Genomic DNA, 25,518 nt, shown 5'->3' with positions numbered 1-25,518 from the left:
AAGGTCTCTTAACATTTTGCCATAGCTCGGTTCGTTTCCGAGATATATGCAGATTTATCTCAAGGGAAGGGGCCTGACGGACATATTTCGAGATATTTCTTCTTCTTGTTGTTCTTCTTCTGCACAGCTAAACTGGAAGTGGCGTTTCCAGCTCGCAATAGCGCAGAGTTATCTCAAAGAAAGGGGCCACGGTGTTTCTGTATCTCTATTATGTTGGTGCGGCTTCGGAACTTTTAAATATCTTGATATATCTCGGGAACTACGCATCTGATAAAAAAATATCATAGAACATAAAAAGTAGGAAACTTAATTCTCTACAAATAAAGTCTCTTAACATTTTGCCATAGCTCGCTTCGTTTCCGAGATATTTGCAGATTTATCTCAAGGGAAGGGGCCTGACGGACATATTTCGAGACATTTCTTCTTCTTGTTGTTCTTCTTCTGCACAGCTAAGCTGGAAGTGGCATTTGCAGCTCGCAATAGTGCAGAGTTATCTCAAAGAAAGGGGCCACGGTGTTTCTGTATCTCTATTATGTTGGTGCGGCTTCGGAACTTTTAAATATCTTGATATATCTCGAGAACTACGCATCTGATCAAAAAATATCATAGAACATAAAAAGTAGGAAACTTAATTCTCTACAAAAAAGGTCTCTTAACATTTTGCCATAGCTCGCTTCGTTTCCGAGATATATGCAGATTTGTCTCAAGGGAAGGGGCCTGACGGACATATTTCGAGATATTTCTTCTTCTTGTTGTTCTTCTTCTGCACAGCTAAGCTGGAAGTGGCATTTGCGGCTCGCACTAGTGCAGAGTTATCTCAAAGAAAGGGGCCACGGTGTTTCTGTATCTCTATTATGTTGGTGCGGCTTCGGAACTTTTAAATATCTCGATATATCTCGAAAACTACGCTTCTGATCAAAAAATATCATAGAACATAAATTGTAGGAAACATAATTCTCTACAAAAAAGGTCTCTTAACATTTTGCCATAGCTCGTTTCGTTTCCGAGATATTTGCAGATATATCTCAAGGGAAGGGGCCTGACGGACATATTTCGAGATATTTCTTCTTCTTGTTGTTCTTCTTCTGCACAGCTAAGCTGGAAGTGGCATTTACAGCTCGCAATAGTGCAGAGTTATCTCAAAGAAAGGGGCCACGGTGTTTCTGTATCTCTATTATGTTGGTGCGGCTTCGGAACTTTTAAATATCTTGATATATCTCTAGAACTACGCATCTGATCAAAAAATATCATAGAACATATAAAGTAGGAAACTTAATTCTCTACAAAAAGGGTCTCTTAACATTTTGCCATAGCTCGCTTCGTTTCCGAGATATTTGCAGATTTATCTCAAGGGAAGGGGCCTGACGGACATATTTCGAGATATTTCTTCTTCTTGTTGTTCTTCTTCTGCACAGCTAAACTGGAAGTGGCATTTCCAGCTCGCAATAGTGCAGAGTTATCTCAAAGAAAGGGGCCACGGTGTTTCTGTTTCTCTATTATGTTGGTGCGGCTTCGGAACTTTTAAATATCTTGATATATCTCGAGAACTACGCATCTGATCAAAAAATATCATAGAACATAAAAAGTAGGAAACTTAATTCTCTACAAATAAGGTCTCTTAACATTTTGCCATAGCTCACTTCGTTTCCGAGATATTTGCAGATATATCTCAAGGGAAGGGGCCTGACGGACATATTTCGAGATATTTCTTCTTCTTGTTGTTCTTCTTCTGCACAGCTAAGCTGGAAGTGGCATTTACAGCTCGCAATAAAGCAGAGTTATCTCAAAGAAAGGGGCCACGGTGTTTCTGTATCTCTATTATGTTGGTGCGGCTTCGGAACTTTTAAATATCTTGATATATCTCTAGAACTACGCATCTGATCAAAAAATATCATAGAACATATAAAGTAGGAAACTTAATTCTCTACAAAAAAGGTCTCTTAACATTTTGCCATAGCTCGCTTCGTTTCCGAGATATTTGCAGATTTATCTCAAGGGAAGGGGCCTGACGGACATATTTCGAGATATTTCTTCTTCTTGTTGTTCTTCTTCTGCACAGCTAAACTGGAAGTGGCGTTTCCAGCTCGCAATAGCGCAGAGTTATCTCAAAGAAAGGGGCCACGGTGTTTCTGTATCTCTATTATGTTGGTGCGGCTTCGGAACTTTTAAATATCTCGATATATCTCGAAAACTACGCTTCTGATCAAAAAATATCATAGAACATAAATTGTAGGAAACATAATTCTCTACAAAAAAGGTCTCTTAACATTTTGCCATAGCTCGTTTCGTTTCCGAGATATTTGCAGATATATCTCAAGGGAAGGGGCCTGACGGACATATTTCGAGATATTTCTTCTTCTTGTTGTTCTTCTTCTGCACAGCTAAGCTGGAAGTGGCATTTACAGCTCGCAATAGTGCAGAGTTATCTCAAAGAAAGGGGCCACGGTGTTTCTGTATCTCTATTATGTTGGTGCGGCTTCGGAACTTTTAAATATCTTGATATATCTCTAGAACTACGCATCTGATCAAAAAATATCATAGAACATATAAAGTAGGAAACTTAATTCTCTACAAAAAGGGTCTCTTAACATTTTGCCATAGCTCGCTTCGTTTCCGAGATATTTGCAGATTTATCTCAAGGGAAGGGGCCTGACGGACATATTTCGAGATATTTCTTCTTCTTGTTGTTCTTCTTCTGCACAGCTAAACTGGAAGTGGCATTTCCAGCTCGCAATAGTGCAGAGTTATCTCAAAGAAAGGGGCCACGGTGTTTCTGTTTCTCTATTATGTTGGTGCGGCTTCGGAACTTTTAAATATCTTGATATATCTCGAGAACTACGCATCTGATCAAAAAATATCATAGAACATAAAAAGTAGGAAACTTAATTCTCTACAAATAAGGTCTCTTAACATTTTGCCATAGCTCACTTCGTTTCCGAGATATTTGCAGATATATCTCAAGGGAAGGGGCCTGACGGACATATTTCGAGATATTTCTTCTTCTTGTTGTTCTTCTTCTGCACAGCTAAGCTGGAAGTGGCATTTACAGCTCGCAATAAAGCAGAGTTATCTCAAAGAAAGGGGCCACGGTGTTTCTGTATCTCTATTATGTTGGTGCGGCTTCGGAACTTTTAAATATCTTGATATATCTCTAGAACTACGCATCTGATCAAAAAATATCATAGAACATATAAAGTAGGAAACTTAATTCTCTACAAAAAAGGTCTCTTAACATTTTGCCATAGCTCGCTTCGTTTCCGAGATATTTGCAGATTTATCTCAAGGGAAGGGGCCTGACGGACATATTTCGAGATATTTCTTCTTCTTGTTGTTCTTCTTCTGCACAGCTAAACTGGAAGTGGCATTTCCAGCTCGCAATAGTGCAGAGTTATCTCAAAGAAAGGGGCCACGGTGTTTCTGTATCTCTATTATGTTGGTGCGGCTTCGGAACTTTTAAATATCTTGATATATCTCGAGAACTACGCATCTGATCAAAAATATCATACAACATAAAAAGTAGGAAACTTAATTCTCTACAAATAAAGTCTCTTAACATTTTGCCATAGCTCGCTTCGTTTCCGAGATATTTGCAGATTTATCTCAAGGGAAGGGGCCTGACGGACATATTTCGAGATATTTCTTCTTCTTGTTGTTCTTCTTCTGCACAGCTAAGCTGGAAGTGGCATTTGCGGCCCGCACTAGTGCAGAGTTATCTCAAAGAAAGGGGCCACGGTGTTTCTGAATCTCTATTATGTTGGTGCGGCTTCGGAACTTTTAAATATCTCGATATATCTCGAGAACTACGCTTCTGATCAAAAAATATCATAGAACATAAATTGTAGGAAACATAATTCTCTACAAAAAAGGTCTCTTAACATTTTGCCATAGCTCGCTTCGTTTCCGAGATATATGCAGATTTATCTCAAGGGAAGGGGCCTGACGGACATATTTCGAGATATTTCTTCTTCTTGTTGTTCTTCTTCTGCACAGCTAAACTGGAAGTGGCGTTTCCAGCTCGCAATAGCGCAGAGTTATCTCAAAGAAAGGGGCCACGGTGTTTCTGTATCTCTATTATGTTGGTGCGGCATCGGAACTTTTAAATATCTTGATATATCTCGGGAACTACGCATCTGATAAAAAAATATCATAGAACATAAAAAGTAGGAAACTTAATTCTCTACAAATAAAGTCTCTTAACATTTTGCCATAGCTCGCTTCGTTTCCGAGATATTTGCAGATTTATCTCAAGGGAACGGGCCTGACGGACATATTTCGAGATATTTCTTCTTCTTGTTGTTCTTCTTCTGCACAGCTAAGCTGGAAGTGGCATTTGCGGCCCGCACTAGTGCAGAGTTATCTCAAAGAAAGGGGCCACGGTGTTTCTGAATCTCTATTATGTTGGTGCGGCTTCGGAACTTTTAAATATCTCGATATATCTCGAGAACTACGCTTCTGATCAAAAAATATCATAGAACATAAATTGTAGGAAACTTAATTCTCTACAAAAAAGGTCTCTTAACATTTTGCCATAGCTCGCTTCGTTTCCGAGATATATGCAGATTTATCTCAAGGGAAGGGGCCTGACGGACATATTTCGAGATATTTCTTCTTCTTGTTGTTCTTCTTCTGCACAGCTAAACTGGAAGTGGCGTTTCCAGCTCGCAATAGCGCAGAGTTATCTCAAAGAAAGGGGCCACGGTGTTTCTGTATCTCTATTATGTTGGTGCGGCATCGGAACTTTTAAATATCTTGATATATCTCGGGAACTACGCATCTGATAAAAAAATATCATAGAACATAAAAAGTAGGAAACTTAATTCTCTACAAATAAAGTCTCTTAACATTTTGCCATAGCTCGCTTCGTTTCCGAGATATTTGCAGATTTATCTCAAGGGAAGGGGCCTGACGGACATATTTCGAGACATTTCTTCTTCTTGTTGTTCTTCTTCTGCACAGCTAAGCTGGAAGTGGCATTTGCAGCTCGCAATAGTGCAGAGTTATCTCAAAGAAAGGGGCCACGGTGTTTCTGTATCTCTATTATGTTGGTGCGGCTTCGGAACTTTTAAATATCTCGATATATCTCGAAAACTACGCTTCTGATCAAAAAATATCATAGAACATAAATTGTAGGAAACATAATTCTCTACAAAAAAGGTCTCTTAACATTTTGCCATAGCTCGTTTCGTTTCCGAGATATTTGCAGATATATCTCAAGGGAAGGGGCCTGACGGACATATTTCGAGATATTTCTTCTTCTTGTTGTTCTTCTTCTGCACAGCTAAGCTGGAAGTGGCATTTACAGCTCGCAATAGTGCAGAGTTATCTCAAAGAAAGGGGCCACGGTGTTTCTGTATCTCTATTATGTTGGTGCGGCTTCGGAACTTTTAAATATCTTGATATATCTCTAGAACTACGCATCTGATCAAAAAATATCATAGAACATATAAAGTAGGAAACTTAATTCTCTACAAAAAGGGTCTCTTAACATTTTGCCATAGCTCGCTTCGTTTCCGAGATATTTGCAGATTTATCTCAAGGGAAGGGGCCTGACGGACATATTTCGAGATATTTCTTCTTCTTGTTGTTCTTCTTCTGCACAGCTAAACTGGAAGTGGCATTTCCAGCTCGCAATAGTGCAGAGTTATCTCAAAGAAAGGGGCCACGGTGTTTCTGTTTCTCTATTATGTTGGTGCGGCTTCGGAACTTTTAAATATCTTGATATATCTCGAGAACTACGCATCTGATCAAAAAATATCATAGAACATAAAAAGTAGGAAACTTAATTCTCTACAAATAAGGTCTCTTAACATTTTGCCATAGCTCACTTCGTTTCCGAGATATTTGCAGATATATCTCAAGGGAAGGGGCCTGACGGACATATTTCGAGATATTTCTTCTTCTTGTTGTTCTTCTTCTGCACAGCTAAGCTGGAAGTGGCATTTACAGCTCGCAATAAAGCAGAGTTATCTCAAAGAAAGGGGCCACGGTGTTTCTGTATCTCTATTATGTTGGTGCGGCTTCGGAACTTTTAAATATCTTGATATATCTCTAGAACTACGCATCTGATCAAAAAATATCATAGAACATATAAAGTAGGAAACTTAATTCTCTACAAAAAAGGTCTCTTAACATTTTGCCATAGCTCGCTTCGTTTCCGAGATATTTGCAGATTTATCTCAAGGGAAGGGGCCTGACGGACATATTTCGAGATATTTCTTCTTCTTGTTGTTCTTCTTCTGCACAGCTAAACTGGAAGTGGCATTTCCAGCTCGAAATAGTGCAGAGTTATCTCAAAGAAAGGGGCCACGGTGTTTCTGTATCTCTATTATGTTGGTGCGGCTTCGGAACTTTTAAATATCTTGATATATCTCGAGAACTACGCATCTGATCAAAAAATATCATAGAACATAAAAAGTAGGAAACTTAATTCTCTACAAATAAAGTCTCTTAACATTTTGCCATAGCTCGCTTCGTTTCCGAGATATTTGCAGATTTATCTCAAGGGAAGGGGCCTGACGGACATATTTCGAGATATTTCTTCTTCTTGTTGTTCTTCTTCTGCACAGCTAAGCTGGAAGTGGCATTTGCGGCCCGCACTAGTGCAGAGTTATCTCAAAGAAAGGGGCCACGGTGTTTCTGAATCTCTATTATGTTGGTGCGGCTTCGGAACTTTTAAATATCTCGATATATCTCGAGAACTACGCTTCTGATCAAAAAATATCATAGAACATAAATTGTAGGAAACATAATTCTCTACAAAAAAGGTCTCTTAACATTTTGCCATAGCTCGCTTCGTTTCCGAGATATATGCAGATTTATCTCAAGGGAAGGGGCCTGACGGACATATTTCGAGATATTTCTTCTTCTTGTTGTTCTTCTTCTGCACAGCTAAACTGGAAGTGGCGTTTCCAGCTCGCAATAGCGCAGAGTTATCTCAAAGAAAGGGGCCACGGTGTTTCTGTATCTCTATTATGTTGGTGCGGCATCGGAACTTTTAAATATCTTGATATATCTCGGGAACTACGCATCTGATAAAAAAATATCATAGAACATAAAAAGTAGGAAACTTAATTCTCTACAAATAAAGTCTCTTAACATTTTGCCATAGCTCGCTTCGTTTCCGAGATATTTGCAGATTTATCTCAAGGGAACGGGCCTGACGGACATATTTCGAGATATTTCTTCTTCTTGTTGTTCTTCTTCTGCACAGCTAAGCTGGAAGTGGCATTTGCGGCCCGCACTAGTGCAGAGTTATCTCAAAGAAAGGGGCCACGGTGTTTCTGAATCTCTATTATGTTGGTGCGGCTTCGGAACTTTTAAATATCTCGATATATCTCGAGAACTACGCTTCTGATCAAAAAATATCATAGAACATAAATTGTAGGAAACTTAATTCTCTACAAAAAAGGTCTCTTAACATTTTGCCATAGCTCGCTTCGTTTCCGAGATATATGCAGATTTATCTCAAGGGAAGGGGCCTGACGGACATATTTCGAGATATTTCTTCTTCTTGTTGTTCTTCTTCTGCACAGCTAAACTGGAAGTGGCGTTTCCAGCTCGCAATAGCGCAGAGTTATCTCAAAGAAAGGGGCCACGGTGTTTCTGTATCTCTATTATGTTGGTGCGGCATCGGAACTTTTAAATATCTTGATATATCTCGGGAACTACGCATCTGATAAAAAAATATCATAGAACATAAAAAGTAGGAAACTTAATTCTCTACAAATAAAGTCTCTTATCATTTTGCCATAGCTCGCTTCGTTTCCGAGATATTTGCAGATTTATCTCAAGGGAAGGGGCCTGACGGACATATTTCGAGACATTTCTTCTTCTTGTTGTTCTTCTTCTGCACAGCTAAGCTGGAAGTGGCATTTGCAGCTCGCAATAGTGCAGAGTTATCTCAAAGAAAGGGGCCACGGTGTTTCTGTATCTCTATTATGTTGGTGCGGCTTCGGAACTTTTAAATATCTCGATATATCTCGAAAACTACCCTTCTGATCAAAAAATATCATAGAACATAAATTGTAGGAAACATAATTCTCTACAAAAAAGGTCTCTTAACATTTTGCCATAGCTCGTTTCGTTTCCGAGATATTTGCAGATATATCTCAAGGGAAGGGGCCTGACGGACATATTTCGAGATATTTCTTCTTCTTGTTGTTCTTCTTCTGCACAGCTAAGCTGGAAGTGGCATTTACAGCTCGCAATAGTGCAGAGTTATCTCAAAGAAAGGGGCCACGGTGTTTCTGTATCTCTATTATGTTGGTGCGGCTTCGGAACTTTTAAATATCTTGATATATCTCTAGAACTACGCATCTGATCAAAAAATATCATAGAACATATAAAGTAGGAAACTTAATTCTCTACAAAAAAGGTCTCTTAACATTTTGCCATAGCTCGCTTCGTTTCCGAGATATTTGCAGATTTATCTCAAGGGAAGGGGCCTGACGGACATATTTCGAGATATTTCTTCTTCTTGTTGTTCTTCTTCTGCACAGCTAAACTGGAAGTGGCATTTCCAGCTCGCAATAGTGCAGAGTTATCTCAAAGAAAGGGGCCACGGTGTTTCTGTATCTCTATTATGTTGGTGCGGCTTCGGAACTTTTAAATATCTTGATATATCTCGAGAACTACGCATCTGATCAAAAATATCATACAACATAAAAAGTAGGAAACTTAATTCTCTACAAATAAAGTCTCTTAACATTTTGCCATAGCTCGCTTCGTTTCCGAGATATTTGCAGATTTATCTCAAGGGAAGGGGCCTGACGGACATATTTCGAGATATTTCTTCTTCTTGTTGTTCTTCTTCTGCACAGCTAAGCTGGAAGTGGCATTTGCGGCCCGCACTAGTGCAGAGTTATCTCAAAGAAAGGGGCCACGGTGTTTCTGAATCTCTATTATGTTGGTGCGGCTTCGGAACTTTTAAATATCTCGATATATCTCGAGAACTACGCTTCTGATCAAAAAATATCATAGAACATAAATTATAGGAAACATAATTCTCTACAAAAAAGGTCTCTTAACATTTTGCCATAGCTCGCTTCGTTTCCGAGATATATGCAGATTTATCTCAAGGGAAGGGGCCTGACGGACATATTTCGAGATATTTCTTCTTCTTGTTGTTCTTCTTCTGCACAGCTAAACTGGAAGTGGCGTTTCCAGCTCGCAATAGCGCAGAGTTATCTCAAAGAAAGGGGCCACGGTGTTTCTGTATCTCTATTATGTTGGTGCGGCATCGGAACTTTTAAATATCTTGATATATCTCGGGAACTACGCATCTGATAAAAAAATATCATAGAACATAAAAAGTAGGAAACTTAATTCTCTACAAATAAAGTCTCTTAACATTTTGCCATAGCTCGCTTCGTTTCCGAGATATTTGCAGATTTATCTCAAGGGAACGGGCCTGACGGACATATTTCGAGATATTTCTTCTTCTTGTTGTTCTTCTTCTGCACAGCTAAGCTGGAAGTGGCATTTGCGGCCCGCACTAGTGCAGAGTTATCTCAAAGAAAGGGGCCACGGTGTTTCTGAATCTCTATTATGTTGGTGCGGCTTCGGAACTTTTAAATATCTCGATATATCTCGAGAACTACGCTTCTGATCAAAAAATATCATAGAACATAAATTGTAGGAAACTTAATTCTCTACAAAAAAGGTCTCTTAACATTTTGCCATAGCTCGCTTCGTTTCCGAGATATATGCAGATTTATCTCAAGGGAAGGGGCCTGACGGACATATTTCGAGATATTTCTTCTTCTTGTTGTTCTTCTTCTGCACAGCTAAACTGGAAGTGGCGTTTCCAGCTCGCAATAGCGCAGAGTTATCTCAAAGAAAGGGGCCACGGTGTTTCTGTATCTCTATTATGTTGGTGCGGCATCGGAACTTTTAAATATCTTGATATATCTCGGGAACTACGCATCTGATAAAAAAATATCATAGAACATAAAAAGTAGGAAACTTAATTCTCTACAAATAAAGTCTCTTAACATTTTGCCATAGCTCGCTTCGTTTCCGAGATATTTGCAGATTTATCTCAAGGGAAGGGGCCTGACGGACATATTTCGAGACATTTCTTCTTCTTGTTGTTCTTCTTCTGCACAGCTAAGCTGGAAGTGGCATTTGCAGCTCGCAATAGTGCAGAGTTATCTCAAAGAAAGGGGCCACGGTGTTTCTGTATCTCTATTATGTTGGTGCGGCTTCGGAACTTTTAAATATCTCGATATATCTCGAAAACTACGCTTCTGATCAAAAAATATCATAGAACATAAATTGTAGGAAACATAATTCTCTACAAAAAAGGTCTCTTAACATTTTGCCATAGCTCGTTTCGTTTCCGAGATATTTGCAGATATATCTCAAGGGAAGGGGCCTGACGGACATATTTCGAGATATTTCTTCTTCTTGTTGTTCTTCTTCTGCACAGCTAAGCTGGAAGTGGCATTTACAGCTCGCAATAGTGCAGAGTTATCTCAAAGAAAGGGGCCACGGTGTTTCTGTATCTCTATTATGTTGGTGCGGCTTCGGAACTTTTAAATATCTTGATATATCTCTAGAACTACGCATCTGATCAAAAAATATCATAGAACATATAAAGTAGGAAACTTAATTCTCTACAAAAAAGGTCTCTTAACATTTTGCCATAGCTCGCTTCGTTTCCGAGATATTTGCAGATTTATCTCAAGGGAAGGGGCCTGACGGACATATTTCGAGATATTTCTTCTTCTTGTTGTTCTTCTTCTGCACAGCTAAACTGGAAGTGGCATTTCCAGCTCGCAATAGTGCAGAGTTATCTCAAAGAAAGGGGCCACGGTGTTTCTGTATCTCTATTATGTTGGTGCGGCTTCGGAACTTTTAAATATCTTGATATATCTCGAGAACTACGCATCTGATCAAAAATATCATACAACATAAAAAGTAGGAAACTTAATTCTCTACAAATAAAGTCTCTTAACATTTTGCCATAGCTCGCTTCGTTTCCGAGATATTTGCAGATTTATCTCAAGGGAAGGGGCCTGACGGACATATTTCGAGATATTTCTTCTTCTTGTTGTTCTTCTTCTGCACAGCTAAGCTGGAAGTGGCATTTGCGGCCCGCACTAGTGCAGAGTTATCTCAAAGAAAGGGGCCACGGTGTTTCTGAATCTCTATTATGTTGGTGCGGCTTCGGAACTTTTAAATATCTCGATATATCTCGAGAACTACGCTTCTGATCAAAAAATATCATAGAACATAAATTGTAGGAAACATAATTCTCTACAAAAAAGGTCTCTTAACATTTTGCCATAGCTCGCTTCGTTTCCGAGATATATGCAGATTTATCTCAAGGGAAGGGGCCTGACGGACATATTTCGAGATATTTCTTCTTCTTGTTGTTCTTCTTCTGCACAGCTAAACTGGAAGTGGCGTTTCCAGCTCGCAATAGCGCAGAGTTATCTCAAAGAAAGGGGCCACGGTGTTTCTGTATCTCTATTATGTTGGTGCGGCATCGGAACTTTTAAATATCTTGATATATCTCGGGAACTACGCATCTGATAAAAAAATATCATAGAACATAAAAAGTAGGAAACTTAATTCTCTACAAATAAAGTCTCTTAACATTTTGCCATAGCTCGCTTCGTTTCCGAGATATTTGCAGATTTATCTCAAGGGAAGGGGCCTGACGGACATATTTCGAGACATTTCTTCTTCTTGTTGTTCTTCTTCTGCACAGCTAAGCTGGAAGTGGCATTTGCAGCTCGCAATAGTGCAGAGTTATCTCAAAGAAAGGGGCCACGGTGTTTCTGTATCTCTATTATGTTGGTGCGGCTTCGGAACTTTTAAATATCTCGATATATCTCGAAAACTACGCTTCTGATCAAAAAATATCATAGAACATAAATTGTAGGAAACATAATTCTCTACAAAAAAGGTCTCTTAACATTTTGCCATAGCTCGTTTCGTTTCCGAGATATTTGCAGATATATCTCAAGGGAAGGGGCCTGACGGACATATTTCGAGATATTTCTTCTTCTTGTTGTTCTTCTTCTGCACAGCTAAGCTGGAAGTGGCATTTACAGCTCGCAATAGTGCAGAGTTATCTCAAAGAAAGGGGCCACGGTGTTTCTGAATCTCTATTATGTTGGTGCGGCTTCGGAACTTTTAAATATCTCGATATATCTCGAGAACTACGCTTCTGATCAAAAAATATCATAGAACATAAATTGTAGGAAACTTAATTCTCTACAAAAAAGGTCTCTTAACATTTTGCCATAGCTCGCTTCGTTTCCGAGATATATGCAGATTTATCTCAAGGGAAGGGGCCTGACGGACATATTTCGAGATATTTCTTCTTCTTGTTGTTCTTCTTCTGCACAGCTAAACTGGAAGTGGCGTTTCCAGCTCGCAATAGCGCAGAGTTATCTCAAAGAAAGGGGCCACGGTGTTTCTGTATCTCTATTATGTTGGTGCGGCATCGGAACTTTTAAATATCTTGATATATCTCGGGAACTACGCATCTGATAAAAAAATATCATAGAACATAAAAAGTAGGAAACTTAATTCTCTACAAATAAAGTCTCTTATCATTTTGCCATAGCTCGCTTCGTTTCCGAGATATTTGCAGATTTATCTCAAGGGAAGGGGCCTGACGGACATATTTCGAGACATTTCTTCTTCTTGTTGTTCTTCTTCTGCACAGCTAAGCTGGAAGTGGCATTTGCAGCTCGCAATAGTGCAGAGTTATCTCAAAGAAAGGGGCCACGGTGTTTCTGTATCTCTATTATGTTGGTGCGGCTTCGGAACTTTTAAATATCTCGATATATCTCGAAAACTACGCTTCTGATCAAAAAATATCATAGAACATAAATTGTAGGAAACATAATTCTCTACAAAAAAGGTCTCTTAACATTTTGCCATAGCTCGTTTCGTTTCCGAGATATTTGCAGATATATCTCAAGGGAAGGGGCCTGACGGACATATTTCGAGATATTTCTTCTTCTTGTTGTTCTTCTTCTGCACAGCTAAGCTGGAAGTGGCATTTACAGCTCGCAATAGTGCAGAGTTATCTCAAAGAAAGGGGCCACGGTGTTTCTGTATCTCTATTATGTTGGTGCGGCTTCGGAACTTTTAAATATCTTGATATATCTCTAGAACTACGCATCTGATCAAAAAATATCATAGAACATATAAAGTAGGAAACTTAATTCTCTACAAAAAAGGTCTCTTAACATTTTGCCATAGCTCGCTTCGTTTCCGAGATATTTGCAGATTTATCTCAAGGGAAGGGGCCTGACGGACATATTTCGAGATATTTCTTCTTCTTGTTGTTCTTCTTCTGCACAGCTAAACTGGAAGTGGCATTTCCAGCTCGCAATAGTGCAGAGTTATCTCAAAGAAAGGGGCCACGGTGTTTCTGTATCTCTATTATGTTGGTGCGGCTTCGGAACTTTTAAATATCTTGATATATCTCGAGAACTACGCATCTGATCAAAAATATCATACAACATAAAAAGTAGGAAACTTAATTCTCTACAAATAAAGTCTCTTAACATTTTGCCATAGCTCGCTTCGTTTCCGAGATATTTGCAGATTTATCTCAAGGGAAGGGGCCTGACGGACATATTTCGAGATATTTCTTCTTCTTGTTGTTCTTCTTCTGCACAGCTAAGCTGGAAGTGGCATTTGCGGCCCGCACTAGTGCAGAGTTATCTCAAAGAAAGGGGCCACGGTGTTTCTGAATCTCTATTATGTTGGTGCGGCTTCGGAACTTTTAAATATCTCGATATATCTCGAGAACTACGCTTCTGATCAAAAAATATCATAGAACATAAATTGTAGGAAACTTAATTCTCTACAAAAAAGGTCTCTTAACATTTTGCCATAGCTCGCTTCGTTTCCGAGATATATGCAGATTTATCTCAAGGGAAGGGGCCTGACGGACATATTTCGAGATATTTCTTCTTCTTGTTGTTCTTCTTCTGCACAGCTAAACTGGAAGTGGCGTTTCCAGCTCGCAATAGCGCAGAGTTATCTCAAAGAAAGGGGCCACGGTGTTTCTGTATCTCTATTATGTTGGTGCGGCATCGGAACTTTTAAATATCTTGATATATCTCGGGAACTACGCATCTGATAAAAAAATATCATAGAACATAAAAAGTAGGAAACTTAATTCTCTACAAATAAAGTCTCTTAACATTTTGCCATAGCTCGCTTCGTTTCCGAGATATTTGCAGATTTATCTCAAGGGAAGGGGCCTGACGGACATATTTCGAGACATTTCTTCTTCTTGTTGTTCTTCTTCTGCACAGCTAAGCTGGAAGTGGCATTTGCAGCTCGCAATAGTGCAGAGTTATCTCAAAGAAAGGGGCCACGGTGTTTCTGTATCTCTATTATGTTGGTGCGGCTTCGGAACTTTTAAATATCTCGATATATCTCGAAAACTACGCTTCTGATCAAAAAATATCATAGAACATAAATTGTAGGAAACATAATTCTCTACAAAAAAGGTCTCTTAACATTTTGCCATAGCTCGTTTCGTTTCCGAGATATTTGCAGATATATCTCAAGGGAAGGGGCCTGACGGACATATTTCGAGATATTTCTTCTTCTTGTTGTTCTTCTTCTGCACAGCTAAGCTGGAAGTGGCATTTACAGCTCGCAATAGTGCAGAGTTATCTCAAAGAAAGGGGCCACGGTGTTTCTGTATCTCTATTATGTTGGTGCGGCTTCGGAACTTTTAAATATCTTGATATATCTCTAGAACTACGCATCTGATCAAAAAATATCATAGAACATATAAAGTAGGAAACTTAATTCTCTACAAAAAAGGTCTCTTAACATTTTGCCATAGCTCGCTTCGTTTCCGAGATATTTGCAGATTTATCTCAAGGGAAGGGGCCTGACGGACATATTTCGAGATATTTCTTCTTCTTGTTGTTCTTCTTCTGCACAGCTAAACTGGAAGTGGCATTTCCAGCTCGCAATAGTGCAGAGTTATCTCAAAGAAAGGGGCCACGGTGTTTCTGTATCTCTATTATGTTGGTGCGGCTTCGGAACTTTTAAATATCTTGATATATCTCGAGAACTACGCATCTGATCAAAAATATCATACAACATAAAAAGTAGGAAACTTAATTCTCTACAAATAAAGTCTCTTAACATTTTGCCATAGCTCGCTTCGTTTCCGAGATATTTGCAGATTTATCTCAAGGGAAGGGGCCTGACGGACATATTTCGAGATATTTCTTCTTCTTGTTGTTCTTCTTCTGCACAGCTAAGCTGGAAGTGGCATTTGCGGCCCGCACTAGTGCAGAGTTATCTCAAAGAAAGGGGCCACGGTGTTTCTGAATCTCTATTATGTTGGTGCGGCTTCGGAACTTTTAAATATCTCGATATATCTCGAGAACTACGCTTCTGATCAAAAAATATCATAGAACATAAATTGTAGGAAACATAATTCTCTACAAAAAAGGTCTCTTAACATTTTGCCATAGCTCGCTTCGTTTCCGAGATATATGCAGATTTATCTCAAGGGAAGGGGCCTGACGGACATATTTCGAGATATTTCTTCTTCTTGTTGTTCTTCTTCTGCACAGCTAAACTGGAAGTGGCGTTTCCAGCTCGCAATAGCGCAGAGTTATCTCAAAGAAAGGGGCCACGGTGTTTCTGTATCTCTATTATGTTGGTGCGGCATCGGAACTTTTAAATATCTTGATATATCTCGGGAACTACGCATCTGATAAAAAAATATCATAGAACATAAAAAGTAGGAAACTTAATTCTCTACAAATAAAGTCTCTTAACATTTTGCCATAGCTCGCTTCGTTTCCGAGATATTTGCAGATTTATCTCAAGGGAAGGGGCCTGACGGACATATTTCGAGACATTTCTTCTTCTTGTTGTTCTTCTTCTGCACAGCTAAGCTGGAAGTGGCATTTGCAGCTCGCAATAGTGCAGAGTTATCTCAAAGAAAGGGGCCACGGTGTTTCTGTATCTCTATTATGTTGGTGCGGCTTCGGAACTTTTAAATATCTCGATATATCTCGAAAACTACGCTTCTGATCAAAAAATATCATAGAACATAAATTGTAGGAAACATAATTCTCTACAAAAAAGGTCTCTTAACATTTTGCCATAGCTCGTTTCGTTTCCGAGATATTTGCAGATATATCTCAAGGGAAGGGGCCTGACGGACATATTTCGAGATATTTCTTCTTCTTGTTGTTCTTCTTCTGCACAGCTAAGCTGGAAGTGGCATTTACAGCTCGCAATAGTGCAGAGTTATCTCAAAGAAAGGGGCCACGGTGTTTCTGTATCTCTATTATGTTGGTGCGGCTTCGGAACTTTTAAATATCTTGATATATCTCTAGAACTACGCATCTGATCAAAAAATATCATAGAACATGTAAAGTAGGAAACTTAATTCTCTACAAAAAAGGTCTCTTAACATTTTGCCATAGCTCGCTTCGTTTCCGAGATATTTGCAGATTTATCTCAAGGGAAGGGGCCTGACGGACATATTTCGAGATATTTCTTCTTCTTGTTGTTCTTCTTCTGCACAGCTAAACTGGAAGTGGCATTTCCAGCTCGCAATAGTGCAGAGTTATCTCAAAGAAAGGGGCCACGGTGTTTCTGTATCTCTATTATGTTGGTGCGGCTTCGGAACTTTTAAATATCTTGATATATCTCGGGAACTACGCATCTGATAAAAAAATATCATAGAACATAAAAAGTAGGAAACTTAATTCTCTACAAATAAAGTCTCTTAACATTTTGCCATAGCTCGCTTCGTTTCCGAGATATTTGCAGATTTATCTCAAGGGAAGGGGCCTGACGGACATATTTCGAGACATTTCTTCTTCTTGTTGTTCTTCTTCTGCACAGCTAAGCTGGAAGTGGCATTTGCAGCTCGCAATAGTGCAGAGTTATCTCAAAGAAAGGGGCCACGGTGTTTCTGTATCTCTATTATGTTGGTGCGGCTTCGGAACTTTTAAATATCTTGATATATCTCGAGAACTACGCATCTGATCAAAAAATATCATAGAACATAAAAAGTAGGAAACTTAATTCTCTACAAAAAAGGTCTCTTAACATTTTGCCATAGCTCGCTTCGTTTCCGAGATATATGCAGATTTATCTCAAGGGAAGGGGCCTGACGGACATATTTCGAGATATTTCTTCTTCTTGTTGTTCTTCTTCTGCACAGCTAAGCTGGAAGTGGCATTTGCGGCTCGCACTAGTGCAGAGTTATCTCAAAGAAAGGGGCCACGGTGTTTCTGTATCTCTATTATGTTGGTGCGGCTTCGGAACTTTTAAATATCTTGATATATCTCGAGAACTACGCATCTGATCAAAAAATATCATAGAACATAAAAAGTAGGAAAGTTAATTCTCTACAAATAAGGTCTCTTAACATTTTGCCATAGCTCACTTCGTTTCCGAGATATTTGCAGATATATCTCAAGGGAAGGGGCCTGACGGACATATTTCGAGATATTTCTTCTTCTTGTTGTTCTTCTTCTGCACAGCTAAGCTGGAAGTGGCATTTACAGCTCGCAATAAAGCAGAGTTATCTCAAAGAAAGGGGCCACGGTGTTTCTGTATCTCTATTATGTTGGTGCGGCTTCGGAACTTTTAAATATCTTGATATATCTCGAGAACTACGCATCTGATCAAAAAATATCATAGAACATAAAAAGTAGGAAAGTTAATTCTCTACAAATAAGGTCTCTTAACATTTTGCCATAGCTCACTTCGTTTCCGAGATATTTGCAGATATATCTCAAGGGAAGGGGCCTGACGGACATATTTCGAGATATTTCTTCTTCTTGTTGTTCTTCTTCTGCACAGCTAAGCTGGAAGTGGCATTTACAGCTCGCAATAAAGCAGAGTTATCTCAAAGAAAGGGGCCACGGTGTTTCTGTATCTCTATTATGTTGGTGCGGCTTCGGAACTTTTAAATATCTTGATATATCTCGAGAACTACGCATCTGATCAAAAAATATCATAGAACATAAAAAGTAGGAAAGTTAATTCTCTACAAATAAGGTCTCTTAACATTTTGCCATAGCTCACTTCGTTTCCGAGATATTTGCAGATATATCTCAAGGGAAGGGGCCTGACGGACATATTTCGAGATATTTCTTCTTCTTGTTGTTCTTCTTCTGCACAGCTAAGCTGGAAGTGGCATTTACAGCTCGCAATAAAGCAGAGTTATCTCAAAGAAAGGGGCCACGGTGTTTCTGTATCTCTATTATGTTGGTGCGGCTTCGGAACTTTTAAATATCTTGATATATCTCTAGAACTACGCATCTGATCAAAAAATATCATAGAACGTATAAAGTAGGAAACTTAATTCTCTACAAAAAAGGTCTCTTAACATTTTGCCATAGCTCGCTTCGTTTCCGAGATATTTGCAGATTTATCTCAAGGGAAGGGGCCTGACGGACATATTTCGAGATATTTCTTCTTCTTGTTGTTCTTCTTCTGCACAGCTAAACTGGAAGTGGCATTTCCAGCTCGCAATAGTGCAGAGTTATCTCAAAGAAAGGGGCCACGGTGTTTCTGTATCTCTATTATGTTGGTGCGGCTTCGGAACTTTTAAATATCTTGATATATCTCGAGAACTACGCATCTGATCAAAAAATATCATAGAACATAAAAAGTAGGAAACTTAATTCTCTACAAATAAAGTCTCTTAACATTTTGCCATAGCTCGCTTCGTTTCCGAGATATTTGCAGATTTATCTCAAGGGAAGGGGCCTGACGGACATATTTCGAGATATTTCTTCTTCTTGTTGTTCTTCTTCTGCACAGCTAAGCTGGAAGTGGCATTTGCGGCCCGCACTAGTGCAGAGTTATCTCAAAGAAAGGGGCCACGGTGTTTCTGAATCTCTATTATGTTGGTGCGGCTTCGGAACTTTTAAATATCTCGATATATCTCGAGAACTACGCTTCTGATCAAAAAATATCGTAGAACATAAATTGTAGGAAACATAATTCTCTACAAAAAAGGTCTCTTAACATTTTGCCATAGCTCGCTTCGTTTCCGAGATATTTGCAGATTTATCTCAAGGGAAGGGGCCTGACGAACATATTTCGAGATATTTCTTCTTCTTGTTGTTCTTCTTCTGCACAGCTAAACTGGAAGTGGCATTTCCAGCTCACAATAGTGCAGAGTTATCTCAAAGAAAGGGGCCACGGTGTTTCTGTATCTCTATTATGTTGGTGCGGCTTCGGAACTTTTAAATATCTTGATATATCTCGAGAACTACGCATCTGATCAAAAATATCATAGAACATAAAAAGTAGGAAACTTAATTCTCTACAAATAAAGTCTCTTAACATTTTGCCATAGCTCGCTTCGTTTCCGAGATATTTGCAGATATATCTCAAGGGAAGGGGCCTGACAGACATATTTCGAGATATTTCTTCTTCTTGTTGTTCTTCTTCTGCACAGCTAAACTGGAAGTGGCATTTCCAGCTCGCAATAGTGCAGAGTTATCTGAAAGAAAGGGGCCACGGTGTTTCTGAATCTCTATTATGTTGGTGCGGCTTCGGAACTTTTAAATATCTTGATATATCTCGAGAACTACGCATCTGATCAAAAAATATCATAGAACATAAAAAGTAGGAAACTTAATTCTCTACAAATAAGGTCTCTTAACATTTTGCCATAGCTCACTTCGTTTCCGAGATATTTGCAGATATATCTCAAGGGAAGGGGCCTGACGGACATATTTCGAGATATTTCTTCTTCTTGTTGTTCTTCTTCTGCACAGCTAAGCTGGAAGTGGCATTTACAGCTCGCAATGAAGCAGAGTTATCTCAAAGAAAGGGGCCACGGTGTTTCTGTATCTCTATTATGTTGGTGCGGCTTCGGAACTTTTAAATATCTTGATATATCTCTAGAACTACGCATCTGATCAAAAAATATCATAGAACATATAAAGTAGGAAACTTAATTCTCTACAAAAAAGGTCTCTTAACATTTTGCCATAGCTCGCTTCGTTTCCGAGATATTTGCAGATTTATCTCAAGGGAAGGGGCCTGACGGACATATTTCGAGATATTTCTTCTTCTTGATGTTCTTCTTCTGCACAGCTAAGCTGGAAGTGGCATTTACAGCTCGCAATGAAGCAGAGTTATCTCAAAGAAAGGGGCCACGGTGTTTCTGTATCTCTATTATGTTGGTGCGGCTTCGGAACTTTTAAATATCTTGATATATCTCTAGAACTACGCATCTGATCAAAAAATATCATAGAACATATAAAGTAGGAAACTTAATTCTCTACAAAAAAGGTCTCTTAACATTTTGCCATAGCTCGCTTCGTTTCCGAGATATTTGCAGATTTATCTCAAGGGAAGGGGCCTGACGGACATATTTCGAGATATTTCTTCTTCTTGTTGTTCTTCTTCTGCACAGCTAAACTGGAAGTGGCATTTCCAGCTCGCAATAGTGCAGAGTTATCTCAAAGAAAGGGGCCACGGTGTTTCTGTATCTCTATTATGTTGGTGCGGCTTCGGAACTTTTAAATATCTTGATATATCCCGAGAACTACGCATCTGATCAAAAATATCATACAACATAAAAAGTAGGAAACTTAATTCTCTACAAATAAAGTCTCTTAACATTTTGCCATAGCTCGCTTCGTTTCCGAGATATTTGCAGATTTATCTCAAGGGAAGGGGCCTGACGGACATATTTCGAGATATTTCTTCTTCTTGTTGTTCTTCTTCTGCACAGCTAAGCTGGAAGTGGCATTTGCGGCCCGCACTAGTGCAGAGTTATCTCAAAGAAAGGGGCCACGGTGTTTCTGAATCTCTATTATGTTGGTGCGGCTTCGGAACTTTTAAATATCTCGATATATCTCGAGAACTACGCTTCTGATCAAAAAATATCATAGAACATAAATTGTAGGAAACATAATTCTCTACAAAAAAGGTCTCTTAACATTTTGCCATAGCTCGCTTCGTTTCCGAGATATATGCAGATTTATCTCAAGGGAAGGGGCCTGACGGACATATTTCGAGATATTTCTTCTTCTTGTTGTTCTTCTTCTGCACAGCTAAGCTGGAAGTGGCATTTGCGGCTCGCACTAGTGCAGAGTTATCTCAAAGAAAGGGGCCACGGTGTTTCTGTATCTCTATTATGTTGGTGCGGCTTCGGAACTTTTAAATATCTCGATATATCTCGAAAACTACGCTTCTGATCAAAAAATATCATAGAACATAAATTGTAGGAAACATAATTCTCTACAAAAAAGGTCTCTTAACATTTTGCTATAGCTCGCTTCGTTTCCGAGATATATGCAGATTTATCTCAAGGGAAGGGGCCTGACGGACATATTTCGAGATATTTCTTCTTCTTGTTGTTCTTCTTCTGCACAGCTAAACTGGAAGTGGCATTTCCAGCTCGCAATAGTGCAGAGTTATCTCAAAGAAAGGGGCCACGGTGTTTCTGTATCTCTATTATGTTGGTGCGGCTTCGGAACTTTTAAATATCTTGATATATCTCGAGAACTACGCATCTGATCAAAAATATCATACAACATAAAAAGTAGGAAACTTAATTCTCTACAAATAAAGTCTCTTAACATTTTGCCATAGCTCGCTTCGTTTCCGAGATATTTGCAGATTTATCTCAAGGGAAGGGGCCTGACGGACATATTTCGAGATATTTCTTCTTCTTGTTGTTCTTCTTCTGCACAGCTAAGCTGGAAGTGGCATTTGCGGCCCGCACTAGTGCAGAGTTATCTCAAAGAAAGGGGCCACGGTGTTTCTGAATCTCTATTATGTTGGTGCGGCTTCGGAACTTTTAAATATCTCGATATATCTCGAGAACTACGCTTCTGATCAAAAAATATCATAGAACATAAATTGTAGGAAACATAATTCTCTACAAAAAAGGTCTCTTAACATTTTGCCATAGCTCGCTTCGTTTCCGAGATATATGCAGATTTATCTCAAGGGAAGGGGCCTGACGGACATATTTCGAGATATTTCTTCTTCTTGTTGTTCTTCTTCTGCACAGCTAAGCTGGAAGTGGCATTTGCGGCTCGCACTAGTGCAGAGTTATCTCAAAGAAAGGGGCCACGGTGTTTCTGTATCTCTATTATGTTGGTGCGGCTTCGGAACTTTTAAATATCTCGATATATCTCGAAAACTACGCTTCTGATCAAAAAATATCATAGAACATAAATTGTAGGAAACATAATTCTCTACAAAAAAGGTCTCTTAACATTTTGCTATAGCTCGCTTCGTTTCCGAGATATATGCAGATTTATCTCAAGGGAAGGGGCCTGACGGACATATTTCGAGATATTTCTTCTTCTTGTTGTTCTTCTTCTGCACAGCTAAACTGGAAGTGGCATTTCCAGCTCGCAATAGTGCAGAGTTATCTCAAAGAAAGGGGCCACGGTGTTTCTGTATCTCTATTATGTTGGTGCGGCTTCGGAACTTTTAAATATCTTGATATATCTCGAGAACTACGCATCTGATCAAAAATATCATACAACATAAAAAGTAGGAAACTTAATTCTCTACAAATAAAGTCTCTTAACATTTTGCCATAGCTCGCTTCGTTTCCGAGATATTTGCAGATTTATCTCAAGGGAAGGGGCCTGACGGACATATTTCGAGATATTTCTTCTTCTTGTTGTTCTTCTTCTGCACAGCTAAGCTGGAAGTGGCATTTGCGGCCCGCACTAGTGCAGAGTTATCTCAAAGAAAGGGGCCACGGTGTTTCTGAATCTCTATTATGTTGGTGCGGCTTCGGAACTTTTAAATATCTCGATATATCTCGAGAACTACGCTTCTGATCAAAAAATATCATAGAACATAAATTGTAGGAAACATAATTCTCTACAAAAAAGGTCTCTTAACATTTTGCCATAGCTCGCTTCGTTTCCGAGATATATGCAGATTTATCTCAAGGGAAGGGGCCTGACGGACATATTTCGAGATATTTCTTCTTCTTGTTGTTCTCCTTCTGCACAGCTAAACTGGAAGTGGCATTTCCAGCTCGCAATAGTGCAGAGTTATCTCAAAGAAAGGGGCCACGGTGTTTCTGTATCTCTATTATGTTGGTGCGGCGTCGGAACTTTTAAATATCTTGATATATCTCGAGAACTACGCATCTGATCAAAAAACATCATACAACATAAAAAGTAGGAAACTTAATTCTCTACAAAAAAGGTCTCTTAACATTTTGCTATAGCTCGCTTCGTTTCCGAGATATATGCAGATTTATCTCAAGGGAAGGGGCCTGACGGACATATTTCGAGATATTTCTTCTTCTTGTTGTTCTTCTTCTGCACAGCTAAGCTGGAAGTGGCATTTGCGGCCCGCACTAGTGCAGAGTTATCTCAAAGAAAGGGGCCACGGTGTTTCTGAATCTCTATTATGTTGGTGCGGCTTCGGAACTTTTAAATATCTCGATATATCTCGAGAACTACGCTTCTGATCAAAAAATATCATAGAACATAAATTGTAGGAAATATAATTCTCTACAAAAAAGGTCTCTTAACATTTTGCCATAGCTCGCTTCGTTTCCGAGATATATGCAGATTTATCTCAAGGGAAGGGGCCTGACGGACATATTTCGAGATATTTCTTCTTCTTGTTGTTCTTCTTCTGCACAGCTAAACTGGAAGTGGCGTTTCCAGCTCGCAATAGCGCAGAGTTATCTCAAAGAAAGGGGCCACGGTGTTTCTGTATCTCTATTATGTTGGTGCGGCATCGGAACTTTTAAATATCTTGATATATCTCGGGAACTACGCATCTGATAAAAAAATATCATAGAACATAAAAAGTAGGAAACTTAATTCTCTACAAATAAAGTCTCTTAACATTTAGCCATAGCTCGCTTCGTTTCCGAGATATTTGCAGATTTATCTCAAGGGAAGGGGCCTGACGGACATATTTCGAGACATTTCTTCTTCTTGTTGTTCTTCTTCTGCACAGCTAAGCTGGAAGTGGCATTTGCAGCTCGCAATAGTGCAGAGTTATCTCAAAGAAAGGGGCCACGGTGTTTCTGTATCTCTATTATGTTGGTGCGGCTTCGGAACTTTTAAATATCTCGATATATCTCGAAAACTACGCTTCTGATCAAAAAATATCATAGAACATAAATTGTAGGAAACATAATTCTCTACAAAAAAGGTCTCTTAACATTTTGCCATAGCTCGTTTCGTTTCCGAGATATTTGCAGATATATCTCAAGGGAAGGGGCCTGACGGACATATTTCGAGATATTTCTTCTTCTTGTTGTTCTTCTTCTGCACAGCTAAGCTGGAAGTGGCATTTACAGCTCGCAATAGTGCAGAGTTATCTCAAAGAAAGGGGCCACGGTGTTTCTGTATCTCTATTATGTTGGTGCGGCTTCGGAACTTTTAAATATCTTGATATATCTCTAGAACTACGCATCTGATCAAAAAATATCATAGAACATATAAAGTAGGAAACTTAATTCTCTACAAAAAAGGTCTCTTAACATTTTGCCATAGCTCGCTTCGTTTCCGAGATATTTGCAGATTTATCTCAAGGGAAGGGGCCTGACGGACATATTTCGAGATATTTCTTCTTCTTGTTGTTCTTCTTCTGCACAGCTAAACTGGAAGTGGCATTTCCAGCTCGCAATAGTGCAGAGTTATCTCAAAGAAAGGGGCCACGGTGTTTCTGTATCTCTATTATGTTGGTGCGGCTTCGGAACTTTTAAATATCTTGATATATCTCGGGAACTACGCATCTGATAAAAAAATATCATAGAACATAAAAAGTAGGAAACTTAATTCTCTACAAATAAAGTCTCTTAATATTTTGCCATAGCTCGCTTCGTTTCCGAGATATTTGCAGATTTATCTCAAGGGAAGGGGCCTGACGGACATATTTCGAGACATTTCTTCTTCTTGTTGTTCTTCTTCTGCACAGCTAAGCTGGAAGTGGCATTTGCAGCTCGCAATAGTGCAGAGTTATCTCAAAGAAAGGGGCCACGGTGTTTCTGTATCTCTATTATGTTGGTGCGGCTTCGGAACTTTTAAATATCTTGATATATCTCGAGAACTACGCATCTGATCAAAAAATATCATAGAACATAAAAAGTAGGAAACTTAATTCTGTACAAAAAAGGTCTCTTAACATTTTGCCATAGCTCGCTTCGTTTCCGAGATATATGCAGATTTATCTCAAGGGAAGGGGCCTGACGGACATATTTCGAGATATTTCTTCTTCTTGTTGTTCTTCTTCTGCACAGCTAAGCTGGAAGTGGCATTTGCGGCTCGCACTAGTGCAGAGTTATCTCAAAGAAAGGGGCCACGGTGTTTCTGTATCTCTATTATGTTGGTGCGGCTTCGGAACTTTTAAATATCTTGATATATCTCGAGAACTACGCATCTGATCAAAAAATATCATAGAACATAAAAAGTAGGAAACTTAATTCTCTACAAATAAGGTCTCTTAACATTTTGCCATAGCTCACTTCGTTTCCGAGATATTTGCAGATATATCTCAAGGGAAGGGGCCTGACGGACATATTTC

Source organism: Osmia lignaria, unplaced genomic scaffold (genome assembly GCF_051020975.1).
Source record: "Osmia lignaria lignaria isolate PbOS001 unplaced genomic scaffold, iyOsmLign1 scaffold0005, whole genome shotgun sequence".
NCBI lineage: Eukaryota > Metazoa > Arthropoda > Insecta > Hymenoptera > Megachilidae > Osmia > Osmia lignaria.
This window is presented reverse-complemented; position numbering follows the sequence as displayed.